The sequence below is a fragment of the Stegodyphus dumicola genome, chromosome 6 (genome assembly GCF_044657685.1).
Source record: "Stegodyphus dumicola isolate Sdum_Otavi_A_Nest chromosome 6, ASM4465768v1".
Lineage (NCBI taxonomy): Eukaryota > Metazoa > Arthropoda > Arachnida > Araneae > Eresidae > Stegodyphus > Stegodyphus dumicola.
In genome coordinates this window covers 53893702-53913489 of record NC_140773.1, presented here as the reverse complement: position 1 = coordinate 53913489, position 19788 = coordinate 53893702, and the positions used below count along the sequence as shown (strand labels likewise).

The window sequence follows — 19788 nt, the reverse complement described above, 5'->3', positions numbered from 1 at the left end:
GATTATTATCGAACGCGACATAATGAAATGTGCAACATATATACCGGGTGTCTTTTAGCATCCATGATGATGTAAATGTTGTCTTTTAGCATCCATGATGAGGTTGGGCAATCGCGGTAGACTTCGATTTCAAGTAACCCCACAACCAATAATCACACGGATTGAGATCTGGGGACCTGAGAGACCAAATATGACGGAAGTGGCGGCTCAGCAGCCGATCCTCACCAAACAATCTGATCCTGATCAAGATCTTTCACACGTGTAGCATTATGGGGTGGAGCGCCTTCCTGCTTAAAAGTCATACCTTCCAACAATGCCGTTCAATTAGTCAGCCAGACAATTGATGATGCGATTCTGTAACATATCAACGTACTTGGTCACCGTCAAACTAACAGTTTCAATAGTAAACCCAAGCATTTCCTCGAAGAAAAAGGCTCAGATCACAATAGATGTAATAAATCCAAATCATGCCATGGCCAACACCCGGTGGCGAAGATAAGTCATGAAGGTACTGATTCTTTCTCTCAGTACAGCTTATTTCATACACAATTATCATGCGGTGTCACTGACATTTTGTTGCCCAGCGCCATATGTTGGCCTTTTTCTTCATTCAATAAAACACCATATCATTTCAAACATGTGCATCAATTTCTACCTCTCTACCTATATCACTTCGTAAATGATTGAAATTTGAAATGTTAACAGGCTTTTGGTCACCCGGTCATTAACTCAGATTTTCTAGGTGATATCTTTCTTAATTTTTTAAAAACTGCAAGTCTTTAATTTAACTAATAAATTCTAGTTTAAGTTTTGCTTTCAATTTACTGTTCGTTTCAACTCAACTAGGTGTAAAAATTGGAAACTTATTAGGTATTCAAGAAAACAAACTATTTAATCATACATCAGTGTAAGAACAAAGCGAATTGTCCAAATAATGAGCTGGTCAGAACGTTAACTAAGTTTGTTCACTTTAAAATTTAAGCTGTTTCTTAAAACAGCAGAATTAAAGATGATGCAGAGATTTTAAAACAGAATCTCTGAAGAATGTACAATAAAGCTGCAAATGTACGTGGCTAGATGCGTATAGCAATGTCGATATAAGGTAAAAGATATCTTTGGAAGCTTCCAGAGCTCTTTCGAATAATAGATTAGTAAATTTCAGATATTTAAACGATTCTTAATGCAATTTAAATGCTTAACGTTCGAGAAGGGTCATAGTATTTCGGAGTTTAAAGCGAAATTTGGATTTTCACAGACAAGTATTAAGCGTATACCTTGATTGCAAAATTGTAGTAAAGCAGCATGCTTTAGAGAGAGTTCGGATAAACATGTCGTAAACAATCGTTCCAAAAAATAAGGATAAAACACTAATTCAAATAATATTATAAGTCAATTCTAGGAATTCAGTGAATATTAGCTTGAGTGAGTGAGTTAATGAGTGACGGGGGACGTTGGCACCATTTCTCTACCATCATGGTTAATCGGCTTAGCGCCACATCCACAATTCTCTAAATCTGTACTTAATAATATTTGACACAATACTTGAGATAATACTATACAAAATACTTGCTAATACTATACATAATACAATACTTAATACATCTTGACATGATATAATAATTGCCAAAATACAATACTTATTACATACTTAACATAATACACTACTGTCTTAATACTTGCTAATACATGGCAGTAACGCCTGGCATAATATTTGCTTCCAATGCATATTCTTGACATAAATAGTAGTTTCTAAGAAGATCCTCAGATGTCAGTGTTCTTGACACAGGTCTGTGCCTAAATCTGATAGTTTGTTCTTTACCTTTGTAACTTGCCTGACTGTCTTTTGGTCATATATTTTCTAAATGCCTTCCAGTTTGTTTGACGCATTGGGATACGCATGCCATTTGGTATAGGACAGTCTACTATATAATACTCGGTGCCAGTGTCACCGCAGGAATATTGGTCTGTATTTGTAACAGCATGCTTAGGAAGGAAGAGCTTACATAGGAAACGGCAAGCTTACATAGGAAAGGCATGCTCTCATAGGAATAGGACCGTGTCCTGAGATATATCTGACGAGCATTGGCTTGTTATAGATCCTGTTCGTGTCCAAATGGGTGATATGATCGTAGGTACGACGGCGAGTATCACCGATGTCTCATTGCCTGCCATATTGATACTGAAGTTTAACCTGTTCTTTCAGGATGGAAATTGGCCAAGGAATTGCAATAGGTTCTGTTCTCACATAAATTGCTGCGTCTTTGGTGAGAAGGTCTACTGTTTCGTTTCCGTAGTCACCTGGTACGCATTTATCCATTCCAGCCTTGTTCCCCAGGCGTGATTTTTGACGTTGGTATGATAGCGCAGTTTGATGATCAGAGACCTGTGTGAAAGATGCAAAAGTGCATAAAGAGATGAAAGACTGTCCGAGAGAGACTGTTTCTCTGTTTAATGAGACTATTTCTCAAGTTGTTATTATTAAAAAAATGTATTGCGTTTATTATTGCAGTGTCCTCCCCTTGAAAGATGCTATTGTGGTTATCAAGGCCATCTTTCCATTGATACAGAACGTTGTTGTGTCGTAGTGCCACTAAATCACATCCTATATTAGTATCTAGTTTTGATCCGTCCGTGTAAATGACCGTAATATTATCTGTCAGAGTACTTGGCGGAATCTTTTCCTTAGCCTGATCAGAGAATATTAGCGTGATCACGGAGTACATCTTTCTTGAGATGTGAGCATTAATAGCTAACACCCAACAAAGCAATCTTGCGCGACACAAGAGTTACGCAGCTCGCCTGGGCGATGAATATGTGGTGACTAAAGACAATTACTCTGATCTGATTGCTCTGTTTCCAACCATTTCATACAAATGGAAGCACTTGTGTGCGAAGAAATTATCAAAAGTCACCATACCGTAACGCTGTCCAACTCAACTGTATGTCATGCCACCTGCCAAAAAATGCAGAAATCCTACACCTCAAAAATAATGTTCTGCACAAATTATGTTCTTCTCTGCCGGAAATATGGTATTAATTGCCTTATACGTTCGCACTGTTGGAGTTTTTTATTTTCCCGTAAAAAACATACTGAACGATATTCTAGTCAAGCAGGTTTTAATACTGTTCCGTGTATACATGTATGGTCATTGTGCATCTACAGTGTTTTTGGATTGGACTTCCATTTGGGTCTTTTAGGCATGCCAATTAATAAATAAGGCCAATAGTTATTAATACATTACTACTCATTTATAAAAGTATGTTTTATGTCCTAAAATTTCTATAGTAGTCTGGCTGTTTTAAGCAACTTATCACAGGTATGTTTATTTTATTGCATTTGCAGATATAATTGAAATGATCCTTCTTATAAGTAAAATAAAACTCCCTCAATCAGAAAAGTCCCACTTATAAATGGTTCACGTAAAGTTGCGTTGGCGATATTTTTGGTTCATTGATTACAGTTAGGAATAATTTACAAAGAATGTTGCCGGATAAGTAGTCTAGGAGTTTTATGAAGTCATAATAGAAATATGATCAAGTAACGGATTTTTTACTTTCATTTGCATGGTGGGACTACAGTGCAAATCAGAAGCTTGACAGTATAAAGCTGTTACTGTTTAGCTTTTAATATCAAACAGCAATATAATTGTTTAACCCTTCCCATGCTCGCTAGATTTTCATCATGCGCATTACGTTTTGTCCATAAACTCGACATATAACCTAAGAAAATGCACAGATCTCAAAAGACACATATTTAACAGCATTATACTTAAAATATGCCAATTAATGGTAGAAAGATCCTGAAAATACTATGAAACGAAGAAGAGATCTGCAGAGTTAGAATATATGTAGAGGGCGGAACAGCTGTAAAGTTTTTATCTTCAAATATCAATTGTAATGCATTTAGTTCTAAATTTTTGCAGGCATGTTGTATATTGCTCAGGCCTTGAGGTTACAGCACATCTTTATTGCAAGACTAAGTTTAGAGTTTTAATTTTACTTTCTGTAACTAACTGCAAAATCATAGAGGAATATAAACAAATTAAGTTAAAGTTTTCTTCTTGCTTTTATGTTGCTCATAGAGAAATTATGATATGCGTAGTAAATCACTGTTTTCAAAAGTCTAGCTAATGGGGTTGGTAATTTTTAATTTAAATTAGAAATAGATTTATGAGCAAGCTTAATGATACATCTAATTTAATGATACATTAAGCAACACTTAATTTCGAACAAATATTAAAATATTTAAATTTACCTGCAGAAATCAAAATCGAAACAGAAATGAAGGAAAGAACTGTGTATCTTCCAATTTTTCTGTTTACTTGCTTTTGACATTATGCTAGAAGTAATTCAAATATATGTTCTGGAGAAATATTCGTAATCGTGAAAGGTACATAATTTCCTTATACCAAACAGTTTCAATAAAATGCATATGTATGAAACTGTATAGGGTGGCAACATAATAAGCTGTTGAAATGCATCCATAAGATATTATTTGTAAACTGTGAAGTTATTACTCTGAATGTTAAAGCGAATTCTGGGACTTGCGAAACTTCATACGTTTGATTTGTGCTATGGTATACAAAGTCATGAATAATTCCACAGAATTTCCAACAGAAGATTGTCATGTTCTCCCAGGCATTTTGGTCTTACTTTCGAATATTTCTTTATTTCCTTGAAGACACTATTTCTGGTTCCTTTTAGCTTATTTTTATTCCTTTCAACCGGAAAATAATCATTTTTCAGTTTTATGTAAAGACTCAAAGAATAGAGCTGAGAAGTCCAAAAGCTAAAATTAGATGCGAAGACAAATTAGAGCAGGAAGTCTATAACAAATTCTAGTTATGCATTATTGTAAAGTAAATTAATTAATAACATTACTTTAGATAAGAGTTTTATTTTCAGAAAGAACCAACTTGGCTTGAACATATTTAAATTAATACCAACGCCGAACTAAATACTGCTCTAGAAGGGAGTACGAATTATGATTTCCATCCACAGAACAAACGTCTTTGATTTAATCCAGTTATCAGTCTACTTATTGCAGCAGACAGCTAGATTGTATACTTAACGTATAGTGTGCTATAATGAAATTAAAAGAACAAAATGCTTGGAAAATGTCTTAGTCTAAAGTTCAAACCATTGGTACCTTAATATAGGAACAACGTATATAAAATTTTCAATCATTGCTAAGCTAGACAAATTTTCAAAAATGTGACATTCTTATAAAAATATAAAAATTACGCATAAAGCATTTAATATTATAAAACTTGCATAGATTATGATTTACTTTCTATTGCTTCAGAAAGTTTATTAAATAATTTAAGAAATTCATATACTCCATTTACATAAATTTTACGCCCCGAAACCAAATTATAAAAACTGTTCTTAAATGAAAACTAATACTAAGCAATGAAACACTGCGTTTAATTGTAGATAAAATACGCAATAAAAATCATAATCACCTATAAAATCTCTATAAGTGATATTTATAAGAAGTAAAGTGAATCAAATTACTTTATATGATAGTCTAGTAGTCTAGTATTTTATAAATCAGCTCTCATAGAAGACATGTAATATTCCAATTAAAAAAGAAAGTAATTGAGAAATCAACCCCACAGTAAGCGGCAATCTAGGCAGAACGAATATCACATTGCCATTCTTACCTTATATTTCATAGAAATTTCATAGAATCCTTAAAGTCTGAATTGTAATTTAGCTTAATTAATATTAATGTGTCGAGTCATTAGGTTTATCAATGCAGATGACATGAAAAAGGCGCAGTGCACTTGCCGAATTTCGAGCTCCGGACCAATCGCCTACGCATCGAGTGTGCTTTCAATTGCACCACGAAGGCATGCGGAAAGGAGGGAGAAAATACCTTATAAACTAATTCCGCAAAGAAAGACTAATGAAACAAGTGCGCACTGAGTTTACCCAAATATATATATTGTTTATACTTCCTGAATAGTCTCAAATTCCCTTGGAAATTGTACAGAAGGAAATATGCAAATATCTCAGTCTCCACAAATGAAGAATTTTTTGAAGACGCCATCTTTTAGAAGCCTTTGAGTAAGTATACATAACTTCAGTTTAATTTTAAAACATAAGGCTAGTTATTTTTGTCATTAAATTATCCCATTTATTGCTCAAAGAAGAGATTACATGTTTCTCATACGGGTGTGCTGTTATCTGGCTTAAAGCAAAACAATCTATTCAAGCTGTTACTCTTTTCTTCGTTTTTACATGAATCTATAATTTCTCATGATTGAAGCAAATTCAAACGACTTACTTGCTTACCAACAGCTAAGTTGCTGTACCGCCTGTTATATGACTATCAGCAATTGCACTCAGTTGGTGGAGCATTCTGTTGCCACTAGGCCTAGTTAAAATCTTTACAGAATATTAACATTTGCAGTGGAAGTTATAAAGTTGCTTCGGAAGATGGACATAATATGTCTACAGTCAACGATTGTGGACTTTTGTTGACATTCTGTATATTAAATCATTTCTTTTGATTGTAGGGTAAAGATCTATCTACGGTCTTAATTTTTTTTAATTGAGAAACAAGTAGGGATTTTCTAGAGGGCACAATGGGAAAAAGTAAAATTCGATGAACAATAGATCAAATCAGTATAATATAATATCAACTAAACTGCTCATTGAAATTTCTATGTCATGAGGAAAACCTCATGACAGTTGAAATCTGCCTGAAAGATACGTTCTGTATTAAGTATAGAACACTATAACTACATATTAATTCATTTAACATTTTGTGCAACCAGTTAACATGACTGAGTAAATAGTATTCATAACACTGAGTGTAATTATGTCAACATTGAATATTATAAAAGTGTAAAATGTGTTCAATATCTGTGTACAATTCCTCAGAGAGTATTTTATGATAGTATATCATGCAAGAAATGAGGTGTGCACAAATAATATAGCAATTCAGAATACAAGTATTAAAGAACTGTTTGCGTTATATTATTAGCAAGTCGAAGTCCAGTAAATTAAATTCGATGGTTCAGCGACAAAATTAACTAAAATTAAAACAAATACAAATATGTAAGAAAACAATCTAATGTTTAAATTGTGACTTAATAAGAATAAATATACATTTTGGTTAGTTGATGGCTGGTCTATTACATTTTTTCGAAGAAACAAAATAAATTAACATACCTTTTGATTTTAAACAATTTTTCACATGCGTGGGATCCCACACAAGATTCTTGACACTTAACAGTTATCGATAGCCAGCTTATTTACAAATTCTTCTGTGGGGAAACAGCATTCCTCCCGCTAGGCTTTTGTGGAACACTGTATTATCTACAAAATAAAGAAAAAAGGTAATTAATTTAATCAACTCAGGTTCGGAATCATAAACGCATTTAGGCTCCCATTCTCCGTTCGGCAGCTTCATCCAGTCAGGTTCTAGTACTGTTTCTCTCTACTCGCTATTCTTATTTCAGGAAGAGTCAGCAGTTGATACAGCACTGGGCCACGGGTACCATTCAGCAGCTTTATATCTTTAAGTTATTCAGTTAGTAGGGGTCTTCCTCCAGCTCTGCTAAAATTCGTAGCTCCGTCCGACATGGTCTTTTTTCTGCATTTCCTTTTGTTTGCAGGTTCTGAAGTGTTCACAGCGCTGTCTCGATGTCGCCTCTTGATCTCGTCGCAGCTCTTGTCTCTCACCGTCTCCCAACCAAAGAACGTCTATGTAAAGAAGGAAAGTCTACACAGACGTAATGTAAACCAGTTTGTCTTCTACGCCGCTAGAAAGAAGAGGGAAAATTCGCCAAAGGATTTGGCGACGGAACCTGTTGACGAGAACTCCCCCCTCAGTGATGTACCGGACCTAGCCGAGATTTTCCTCCTTCGCGATGTGTACAGGAAATTGAGGAACACGGGTTAAGATGAATAAGAAAATTACATGAAGTTTCACTTTCACTGGCTGTTGAACTTGAAATATCCATATCGCAGTTTGATGTCTGATTTCATATGTGTCAGTATGGAGGGAAAAAATGGAGTCACACAGCTTTAAACTCTTGATAAACGTGACCATCGAATCTGTTCGAACTTCAACATCAGCTTCGAGCTTTGGCCCTTTTTGGCGACAGATGTTTCACGCATGCGCAGCAGTTTTCCTTTTCGTTCGAAGGGAGCCACTCCTGCTGCTGCGAAATTTTTCCTTCTTAACAATACATATTCTTTTTCCCAACTATGCAGCAACTGTTTTTGTTCATTGGCGAGATCTTGAATAATTGGCGAAGTATGAAGATGTATGTCGCCATGCACGGCAACCCAAAAGAAAAAAAAAAAAAAAGAACAGTGAAATATTCAAGGAAAAGATTTCTCCGTCTACCAGATGTTGGCATCGTCCTCCAGCAGTGCAGCCCTCCAAGGCGCGAGGTCAGATATCCCTTCGCTGAAAGAATGAGGGGGGTAGAACTAGCCTCTTATCGGAGTCTCGATCTACTACAGCGAGCAACCCAACAGACAAACCTTAACCGCGTAAGCAATTCCCCAGTAGAACATTTCTCTGCTAGAGATCCCTGAGCAAAAGGATGCAGAATATGCAAAGCAGCACACATGATGAAGTACTTGGAAAAACAATTTGGTGCGTAGCAATCTTAAGATAAAGAATTCTGAGAAGGGAGTTCCAAGCCGGCAAATTTTTGGATTTGCCGGGAAAAATTACTGCACCAGGGAAAAGAGTTTTCAACACAATTAACAACTTTAACACTGTAAATTTAACTATTACTTGACAATTAAGTTCACCTTAATGAAATGCACACATAATAAGTTGTTTCTTCAAAAAAAAAATAAGTATACGTATTCATTTTCAAGATTGAGTTTCTTTTACAATTGATTGACCTTACCACCAGTCAGAAAATAGGAATTCGAGAAACTTTAATAGAAAGAGGGGTAAAAATTAAGCTACCTTAATAAAAATTAAAATTAACGCACCAAAAGTGCAGCAACAAAACTTTAAAAAAATTAAAGTTAAACAACCTTAAGGGTCAGAAACAAACAAGTACAAAAACCAAGGAAAAAAAACTTAAAAACTTAAAAAGTCCCTAAATTCAAATAAAATTAAACAACTTCACTCAAAAAGCTTTTAAAGTTACCAACTTAAAGTTTACCAAAGTTACAGTTTAAAACTCACAACTATAAACAAACTAAATCAAAAATTAATAACTTCAATTACTGATCAAACTGAAATGAGAAGCACTTAACTTAAAGCTTGAAATTAATAAACAGTTAATACATAACAGATAAAATATGTTGAGGTACGTAAACGATTAGCATTTTACGGCATGCCACATATTTCAGTGTAATGGCCCCTGCGAGCAATAATAAAATTGCAAATTACAATGCAGTTAGTCATAAGTCATGTTTTTTCGTTGTTTGCTATGTTGAAAACTGTGTGATGCTTCGAGTAAGAAGAGGTAACTGATACCAAACAGTCTCTCAATTTAATCGTGGAATAATCGTAGTCCAATGGGATAGTGGGATAATCGTAATTATTGTATCGTCCAATCGTCGGATAATCGTAATTATCGCATCTTTCAATTACTGCTCGAGATGATCGAGATGATCGAGATCCAATAACTAGTTTGATACTTTAAATCAACGAGGAGTGCCAAACAGAGAAGAAAACGAAGTGTCAACGGCTTTTCATTTTCCCCGATGTCCGATATGGCAAATTATCTTATGGTCATCGCTGTTAGCGAATGTGCATACGTACCCTCAAACACGGAAGTCACACGAAGAAATTGTATGCATTGAGCAGTACTAACATTCGCCTACAAGATGCGGCGACATCTGTAATACGACCTATCGTCAGTAAGACAACTACTGTTTAGTGCGCTGACACCTGCCGAGTGCATCAATGACATTATCGTTTTTTAAGGAAGCCCAGTTTTGCTTGTAGTTTCATGATGGCAGCCTCAGTGTCTGCAGACAGAAACAGAACAATCGTTGCTTGTTTGCTTTCTTTGTCGTCAAAGGGGCCCAGCACATGGACTGATGATTTCAGATTTCATTAAGTATATATCTCTCTCATCTCCAGCGCGTATGTACTGCACTCAGTAATTTAACAATGCCCGGTCAGATACTTTAAGTACCCACTACTGAATTACTAATATTTATTTAATGATCACGACTGGCATCCGTCTCCCCACTTTTCAAAACAACAGTTTAAGATAACCTGTTATCTACGCTTTCCTATATTTCCACATTACACAGCTTCTTCGACTTCTGTTTTAGCCGGCGAGTTCCCATCAAACGAAACTGTCTGGTTTATGGTTGCAGGGAGCCTGGCACGAAACTATCCACCAGCTAATACAACAGATGAACTCTGACACCGAATTGAAGCCACGTGGAATTCAATAGCTTCAATGGCATCCAGTGCCTATTAGACTCCTTGACTAGTCGTATTATAGTTGCAATTGTTATTAGAGGTAAAATTTAGGATACTGATTTTTGCAAGATCATTTCATTCATTCATAGTAATCTATTTGTGAAATAACTATGATTCTGATTATTGATTTCCTTCTTAGTCTATAAATTTAAATGATTATCTGTGTTTTAAATCTCATAAGTTTCATAGTTTGAGATTTATCATAGAACCGAAATTTTTCATTTACAGCTGATTGAAAATTAGATAGTGAACTGGATATTTCAGTGTGTAAAACTGGGTATTTAAAAATAATTTAAAATTGTTAAATATGATGATATTCTCCACGAGGCTAATTGAATATGATATTTCATTAAAGTACATTTTAGACAACTGTTGAGATATTTTCTACGACTAATGGAAACGCCTTTTTTTTTTTTTTTTTTTTTAATTAATGTCCTGATCTTTATCGAATTATACTACGAGATAATTTGCCCTTATTTTATCCAATACCGTAGCGGTTCGTACAATCAAACTATCACGATTCATATAGATAGAATTAAGAATATACTTCAAATGGTTTATTCCATATTGCTATTCAGGCCAATCAGGAATAACTTCATTTTCTTAGTACCGAATATGTTTCAAACATCCACTATTCTAACGAACCAAACTGTCTTGGGGCTTCTATGTCTTTTATAATAAGGCAGAAGAAGGAGGCTTCAAAGGAAAAAGATTTTAAAGGGAAAAGGTATAAAATTGCAAATAAAGGTTTCAAAGGAAAGGCAGAAGAAGGCGGCTTCAAAGGAAAAAGATTCAAATGGAAAAAGGTATGAAATTACAAATAAAGGTTTTAAAAAGAAAAAGGAAATTTTTCTGTAGAAGATGGAAAGAATATGTTAACAAGTATTTCATAAAGATGGATTTCTTTTTCGCTATATTAAGTAAAAATATAGAGGATTTATACGAAGAAAATACACGTAAAATGGAGGAAAGGAATTAAGATAGAAGAAAGGAAGATTTAACGAAGATTATATGAAAGGAAGATTAAAGGAAAGAGAACAACGAAGAAAAGAAGAAAAAAGAAAGAGAAGAACTTCTTGAAGAAGAACGGGGGAATAAGTTTCATACGTTTTTTACTAAGGACAAATTTCGACATTTTGTAAAGAATTACTTACAAAGATACACTTCATGAAGGATTATAAAGCACTACCTTAAGATTTTTATTTTTATTTATTTTTTATATGGCACTATATGGCACACTATATGGCAATGTAGAAACTATTACTTGTTTTGTAAAGTAAAAACTATTACAATGTTTACTATTACTTGTTACAATGTAAAATTGAATTTATTAATAAATACTAGATAAGGGCGGACGTGGGCAGAACCGATTAACCGTAAGAGGGATGGTGCCCACATCCTCCGTTACTACTAGTACTACTATGTCTTTTATAATTAATTTTAGATCTAAGGATATAGCAGTGATATGTTACTTCTACAGACTTCTTCGAAACTGTGTTTGTTTGTCCCTTTTTAAGCAATCAGATGCTTGGATGTATCGTCTACCTACCAGACCAACAGCGATATTATTAAATTTTAAAGTGGTATGGGATAGGATTAAATACAGTTGAAATGAGCATTATATATAGAAATTCCTAAGTTTTTTAATAATATCATTATCCTTCTGGTACCTGACATTTCTTCATTTTTACAGATAACGCATTGATTATCCGATAAATTCCAATTTTTATTGGTATATTGCTTCTGTAGCTGAGTCTGTATCATATTTATTTCAATCAATTTTGAATGGAATGAAGAATAACATTCAGCTGTGTATAATTAAATAATACCTTCTCCTTGACAAAATGTCTACTAGCGGCGTATTTCTAATCACTTTTAATACCATTCGTGTATATCTGAAATTCATATTTGTAGAGATCTCTGCAGGATTATTTGAGAGAAAAATCGATAAAAGATTAAAGAATTCCTGTAAAGAGTTCCCTTTCCTACTTGAAAAATGATTAATTTATGGATTTCATAGCTTTACTTTAAATTCGAAAAGAATGTAGTTCTTGTTTTTGTAGTTCTGTAGTTAATATTAATCTAGTTAAAGATATTAATGAATGAATCTTTTGATGCAAGCCGCTTTGATGCATATTTAAAATAGTTCAAACTTACTGAGATTTGATCACCCAAATACTATAATCGGATTATAAACATGTCTACTTTTCTTTTCTGTTTCGTATAAATGTTACTGCATATTACTTGATATCTGGCAAGTGTATTTGGTAAGTGGCGACATTCACTGGAAAATACTGACATTCTCTGATTTCGTTTTTCCACGTTAGCCTAAAAAAACCTCGATGTTTTCTGTACAGCTATTACGTCCTTTTCGCATCGACAGATTCTAAAACTCATATAAACTCATATAAGCTTCAAGCCTCGGGCTTTAGGATAACTAACCAATTTAATCCCACATGCATCACAAAGTCTCGCACTGGGTAGTATGATATTTTTTTATATATTCTTACGTTATATGATTTATTAACTATTCTCTTCTAAACCATTTTAACCGATATTTTAAGCATATATTCTGTTTCCACTTATCTGTTCAATTTATTTTTTGTCTAACGTTCTGGCTTCTATATTTTTAGAGGTCATTTTAAGCTAAGATATTGGATTTTGTTTGGCGGGAGAAAAAGTAAATTTTATTTTTATTCACTTCATATTTTTTGATGCAAATTTATTCCTACATTTTATTCTTATTTCCTAAAATGCTTTAATTTGGAGATATTCCGTTATAAATATGCATAGAGATTTTCATATGCATAATTTTAATTTAAATATGCATAGAGAAAAAATGCATATTTATGCATATTTAAATGCATAATTTAAATATGCATTTAAATATGCATAGAGATTTCATAAACAGTTTTTCTACCTTGGATGAAGATTTATATGAATAAAATGAGTTAACTCTTCAACTCTACATACTCTACGGTAATTCAAAAAGTGAACCTTTTCGATCCATTTCTTTCGGTTAGTAAATTAAAAACTACAGGTTATAAAATGTATTTTGTTTAATCATATATTAATAATGAATAAGCATTTTACATTTTCACGTCTATTCGTAAATTGTGATATATATTGTGCTTAATCAGTTTTTTATGAAGAAATTTAACAATTAGAATTAGAATTATATAATTAGAATTATATAATTTGGTCCTCACAATATAAGATGCATAAGTTTGAATTTTGAGCCTTCAGATTCTGCGTTTTCTTTAACATTAGTTCCTTTAATAAGTTAATGCGATTTTTCTCTTAATTTTATATTTCGCCTTTAAAGTGATACTTGAATAATTGTTAGATAGATTTTGTTAATTTTGAAATAAATTATACAAAAGAAATTTCTCTTATTTATAACAATTTTTCTTCAATAAAGTGTGTAGTTTAAATGGCTCAAACGCTTGATTTTATAATAAAATTTTCACTAAGAATATGTAAGGAATATGTAAACTTTTACAAGAATGAATTGTATTTTTGTTAGATTAATGACTTTCTTCTCAGTTTAGCACCTTTTAACAACCGAATCTTCCAAATTAAATTTTGGTAGTAAGAAATTAATGAACTTCATAATATTTGTCCTTCACTGTATCTCTGCTGAGACAGACTCAATGCAGGAATATTCAGGTTTCATAAAAGCCAAAATTGTTTTACAAATTTAAATTCATTATATCGTAACAAATTTAAATATATACCAGAACAGTCGAAACTTGTATAAGAAAACTGTACACATTTCAGTGGCATAAATTCAAAACATAAAATCGCTGTAGGTATGCTTCCCAGTTTTCTGCTTGAAGGTTAAATATTTTGAGTTTTAAATTTCATTATTATAACATAAGAAAACGAATAAAAATACCGCTTTCAAGCAAATTTTAATTACATTCAAGATAGAACTGCATAAAACACGGCTTTTTAGTTCTGCTAATGAAAATTTATAATTAAACATCTTCTGTTAGGAAAATGTTTGCATAATTACTTATTCTAGGATATGTTTTCATAAACGTATCTTCTTTGGTATTTTCATAACTAAAGGAACCAAGAAATGAAAGTAATTTATAAGTTAATATATGGCAAGTAACAAAAAATATCATGACACAACAAAGCCAGATGAAGGCCACTTTAAAACTATTTTAACTTGAATATTTTGCTGTCTGCTTCACGAAAGCTCTAAATGAAAATAAAATTTCGCTATTTCTATGCTGAATTCATTTCTATTGAGTTTATATATTTTAAAATAAAATTATTAAATGAAATTTAAAGTAATCTAAAATCATTCAATATAAAATGTTCCTAAGGAATCTTTGTTGATGTTATAGAATCGCACCCTCTCTGCTATCATAAATTAGATGAGAATTCTAAAACTAAGCGACATATCACTATGTCTTGAAAAATTGCAGCACATGCTGTTAAAGGGTTAAATACCCTTTTATTAAAATTAGTAGATTAACAGAAGGCTTACAGAACCAACTAGAATTTATGGTGTAAATCAAAAGTAATGAATTTAACTTAAATAAATAAATTGTAAGTTAGCACAAAGGTTACGCAGAAAAAATACGCCCAAATTGGATCAAACCTAATATCGGCCTGATAAGTCTAGTGGTCAGAATTTCACAACGCCGCAGATAAACTGCTATCAAGAGAAAAACTAGTAATTTCAGCAGGCGGAACACGCTCTGATTCTATAATCTAAAAACTTTCTTTAACTATCATCCTTTTGTAACTCATTTGAATACGCGTGAGCTAGGAATTAGCATTCTGGCAGGAAAGAGGGAAGTCGAGAAATGCAGTAAAGATCATTAATATAAAATAACTGGTTAATAAAAATAAATGCATAAACTAATAATAAATATAAAATTATGCTTCTTACAGCTAATTTGGTATAAAAACGTTAATTAATTTATTACATAATCTGTAAAAAGTATTACCATGTTGCAGTGCTGGAGCTTCATTCTTAAAACTTCTTTTCATAATATTCGAAAATATTTCTCAAATATCTTTCAGTCTTATAAATTCAGTAAATTATGTCGTATCAGAAATAAAATAAAATCATTTTTTCTGTTTTGTAATGAGCTTTTGATTAACCAGTCAAGAGCGTGTAGTAGATTTTAAGAGTCAAAATTTCGTCTATGTTGTAATAAAGTAAAGGTTGCGCATCTTTAATTATTTTTTTTTTTACATTTAATCTAAAAATTATTATGAACATAAAATTACAACTTTTTTAAAACATATTTAATAGTCTATATAAAGTTTTTATTTGAAGATAAATCGTGACTGAAAAATAAAATAAAATGAGTTCACTATCCACATGATGAGCTTTATTTAAATGAATGTAACTATTTTTTTACTAAATGCTCTATTTGATATTACTATATGCTGGAAGAAAAAGCATTAAAAATAATTTTAAATAATGCATTTTTATAAACCATAAATGAGAATTTGTATACATTCATTATCAAAATGGCTTAAAAGTATGTTCTATACCTTTTTAAATATATAAGAAGCTCTCTACGCAGCAAAAAACGTATAAAATATGATTTACTTTTTCAGACATTTTATGAATTTTGGATACAGTTTATTCTTATTTATTAGGTTAGCATATATATAAATTTATGAGATCAGGTATTTGATTTTAGAGAAGGGCTCGTAAATTTTACATTGAGAAAAATGAAAATTACAGATAATGTTATGATATATGTGCATAGGGCAGCATTTTCCCTAATAGTTGCACTCGAAAAAAACCTGAATATATATAAATGAACTTTTTGCACTAAAAGCGTAATTTATGCCAAAATTCGGTAGCTTTCAATTAATTATTCTTAAGACCGCAACAAACTCTTTACCCCCCCCCAAAAAAAAAAAGATTTTTGGAAGGCTGGAAGCTGGTTTCTCAAGATCATGCAGAATTAATTAGTTTCCCTCACGGTAACAACGGGAAGGAGAAGCACTTGGTGGCTGTTAGGGAAAGAGAGAAATTTAGCCTTCCTTTTGCTCCAACACTCATATTTTAACCCAAACCCAAATAACGCAGTTACATAAAAGATTTAGGTTTATATTAGTAAACTAATTTATCCATAACTAACGGCCGTAAACAATGAAGATACAAGAATCCCCCATGCTGCATACAGAATAAACGATAAGTTTAAAACCTGCATCTAATTTGATGACATATTATCTCACATATCTGATGTTATCGACAAATAAAGAGTGAAGTGTTGAAAATTTCAATAATTGGAGACAAAATGGAAATACGAAATTGTTTTTAAAAGAAAAAATGGTCATGGCATGGATTGGGGTTTCATCCGCAGGTGTAATTAAGCCACTTTTTAACAAAACAAAGCCAAATTTTTACCATAAAATAATTTAATTTCTCTGTTGTATTTATATAAATGCAAGGAAAATTCCTACATAAGAACATGCTGATATTCTATTATAACTATGAGCTATCGTGAAGGGTAAGACCTTTATACTGGCTTATTGATAAAAATAACAGCGATTTGTCTCCTGAAAACATTTTACTACCTTCATGTTTCTTACTTCAAAGCCTTCTTTAGAGATGGATACCTTAAAGACAAAACGTTCAAGCTCAAAAGGAAAATCCTAAAAGTCAAAAGCAAAATCTAAAAACGGTTATCAAGAAAATATTAAAGCCAACAACTTATCTGGCGGTCTTTGTTGCCTTCCTAAGCTTCTATGTCGGTTTTATGATCTTAATAACAATTACACGGAAATTACTATGTCAAGTTGCTTATTTAGTTAAAGGTAGCCAGGCTAAATTATTATATATAACATTGTCTATTTTACTTTTTATTATGTTTAAAGCCTTTTTTGTATTCATTCCGTATCTGTCATTAAAATCAATAAAAATGCAAAGATCACCTTTAGCATTTTTGGTGAAAGCATCCTTTTGCCGATTATATGAGCGGAATAAAAAACATCACTAAAATCAGCGCGCCTAACTTAGACAAAATATCCACTGTAGTATTTCTGGCCATATTTTGCTAAGGAAAGTTTCCTATTTTGTAGATTGCTCCAGTTTATTGTAGCTAGATATGGTTTCTTTTGTGAGTGATTACAGCTTCAAATTCAAGGCTGAAATATGCAATTTTAATAAAACATTCCGGGAACTTTTTCCTTGAAACAGGAGTAGCGAGAGCATGTGTTGTATTCTACATGCCAGTTTACGATAAAAGGCGAACTTATCGCTTAGTGGTATACGCTGGAGCGAGATGAAGATCTACACTTTCAGTAGTGAATCTCGATACCAACCCTTGGCGTAACCTAGCTCTTCACGGATCGTATTGCATTCACATTCTCTCAATACTCTTCAGATTTCTGTGAATGCGATGCATTCTCTATCACCATCATATAAGTGATTGCCGTAGGGGTTATAGCGCTATACTCTGTGCCAATGTGAAGGAACTCAAAGTAAAATTAGAAATTAGAAAGCTTTTCATTTTCATCTACTTTCTACAACTATGTTCGTCATTTTATCGGTGATGACTATAACAAATTGTTCGGAGAACATTACAGTTTGTTATAGCATAAATAATCGCAAAGCCTAGTTTCTCAAATTACGAACCATTTATATCTTTCTTTTTTGATTTTTTGAGGTTTTAATACTATATCATACACACAAAATAAATGAAGACAAAAATTAATAAGTTACTCATATAATCAGTAATTTATTATAAAGCAAAAGTTAAATAAGCAGGTATAGTCATTTGAAAATTCGTTAAACATTTTTGTAATATTAAATATTGATAATTTAAATATTGACATAAAATGGCTACCAAAATACTTCAAGTAGAAATGAAGTAAAACTAATTAAATGCGAAAATTTAAATAATCTTCCATGGAAAGAAACTATACTTTTTTGTGAAAGATTATTATAAAAAGAACAATTAATTCGATAAACTTAATTCGTAAGAAATGCAGAGGTTATTCGAACAATACAAAAGTTAAAAAAAAAATCTGAGATGGCCAGCACATGTTTTTCCGGCAATTCCATATTTTAAATGCTCACGAGTGTGAAGTAAATATCATTTTCGGTTGATCGTTCTTAAACAAAATGTGATTTGTTTTCCATAATTAAAAATGTTCGCTATACAGTCTTACTGGATTATATTTTATCAGGTATAAAAACATGTACAAAAGCTGTTTATTTCTCAATTTATATTAATATTAAAGAATGTTTCTCCCTTCATTTCTTTTTATTAAAATTGTATTTTCTTGGGCAAATTAACAATAACACTTAATTTATTTTTAATTAAAAAAAAATGTAGTGTTTATAATAAATTCAAAATACATATCTTTGAGGCAAGCACTGTAACTAATTTTCTTCTGTGTTATTGTACAGCATGAAAAAATCTAAGTTCATTTTGATCTGTACATATATTACCGAAAAATGTAAGCATTACTGAGCAATGTTCGTTAGTTTTTGGAATTAAAGTTGAATATTGACTACTGGAAGTTCCAGTATTAGTAAGACTAAAATCAATACGTGTTTTGAATATGCTATTTGTTCTTATGCTAAGTCATCAGCAGCAGTGAGAGACAATAAAAAGAGCATCTATTGGTCACATGTCTGCATTGCAAGACTTTTGAAGTTCTGTAAATAAAACGCTGTTATAAAATTTCTTCTTTTCTATGGCTTGATATAAATAACTATTATGTCTAGATATAACAGAAATAGCTTTAATATTTGCTGCATTGTTTTATATTACACTCTTATTTTATTGGTTTTATGTTTTCTGAGGTAATTCTTGATAAATGTTCCAAATAAAGTACCACTTTCAGCTCATCCGATATAGTCAAACTCTATGTTTTGTTCTCGTATATGCATCATATACGGGTTATGCATATACGGGTTTTAAATAACAGATTTCAGAACTTTCCGATTATAATGTAATATAATTTTGCAGGAAAATCTGTTCAAGGCTTTAAATAAAGTATTACTTTATATTTCTCGATCTTAGCTAAAACCTTATGTGTTGTTTCTATTGGTATAAATGCTTAAAGTATTTACTGAAAAATTTTGGATTATAGTTTTCCACTAAAACATATTCTGGGGTACAAGTAAAGCACACGTTATTGGGCTTTATACACGTTTTATATAAGATTTATCGTGGACGAAACGCTCATCACGCACATACACACAGACACAGAGACCGAAAACATCATTGAAAAAATCGTGAATTCGTGCTTATTCCTGAAAACTCACTCTCAGATTTTTGGAAAGGAAACATTACTTCCCTTTTTTAGGTATATAGGCTGGTAGGTGGCAAAAAGTGCATTCTGTTTTAAAAGGAAATGAATGATTA

General features: G+C 32.2%; 1 protein-coding gene and 1 long non-coding RNA gene across 2 annotated transcripts in view; one reads left to right on the top strand and one right to left on the bottom strand.

Annotated features, from left to right (window-relative positions):
* Window positions 1–8159, bottom strand: part of LOC146996745 (uncharacterized) — a 75711-nt gene extending 67552 nt beyond the window's left edge. The window contains exon 1 of the long non-coding RNA XR_015041641.1: window positions 7183–8159. This is a non-coding gene — a long non-coding RNA (uncharacterized LOC146996745). The remainder of the gene's footprint in view (window positions 1–7182) is intronic.
* Window positions 1–19788, top strand: part of LOC118204971 (BDNF/NT-3 growth factors receptor-like) — a 722804-nt gene that overhangs the window by 467048 nt on the left and 235968 nt on the right. The gene's annotated exons all lie outside the window — the stretch shown is intronic.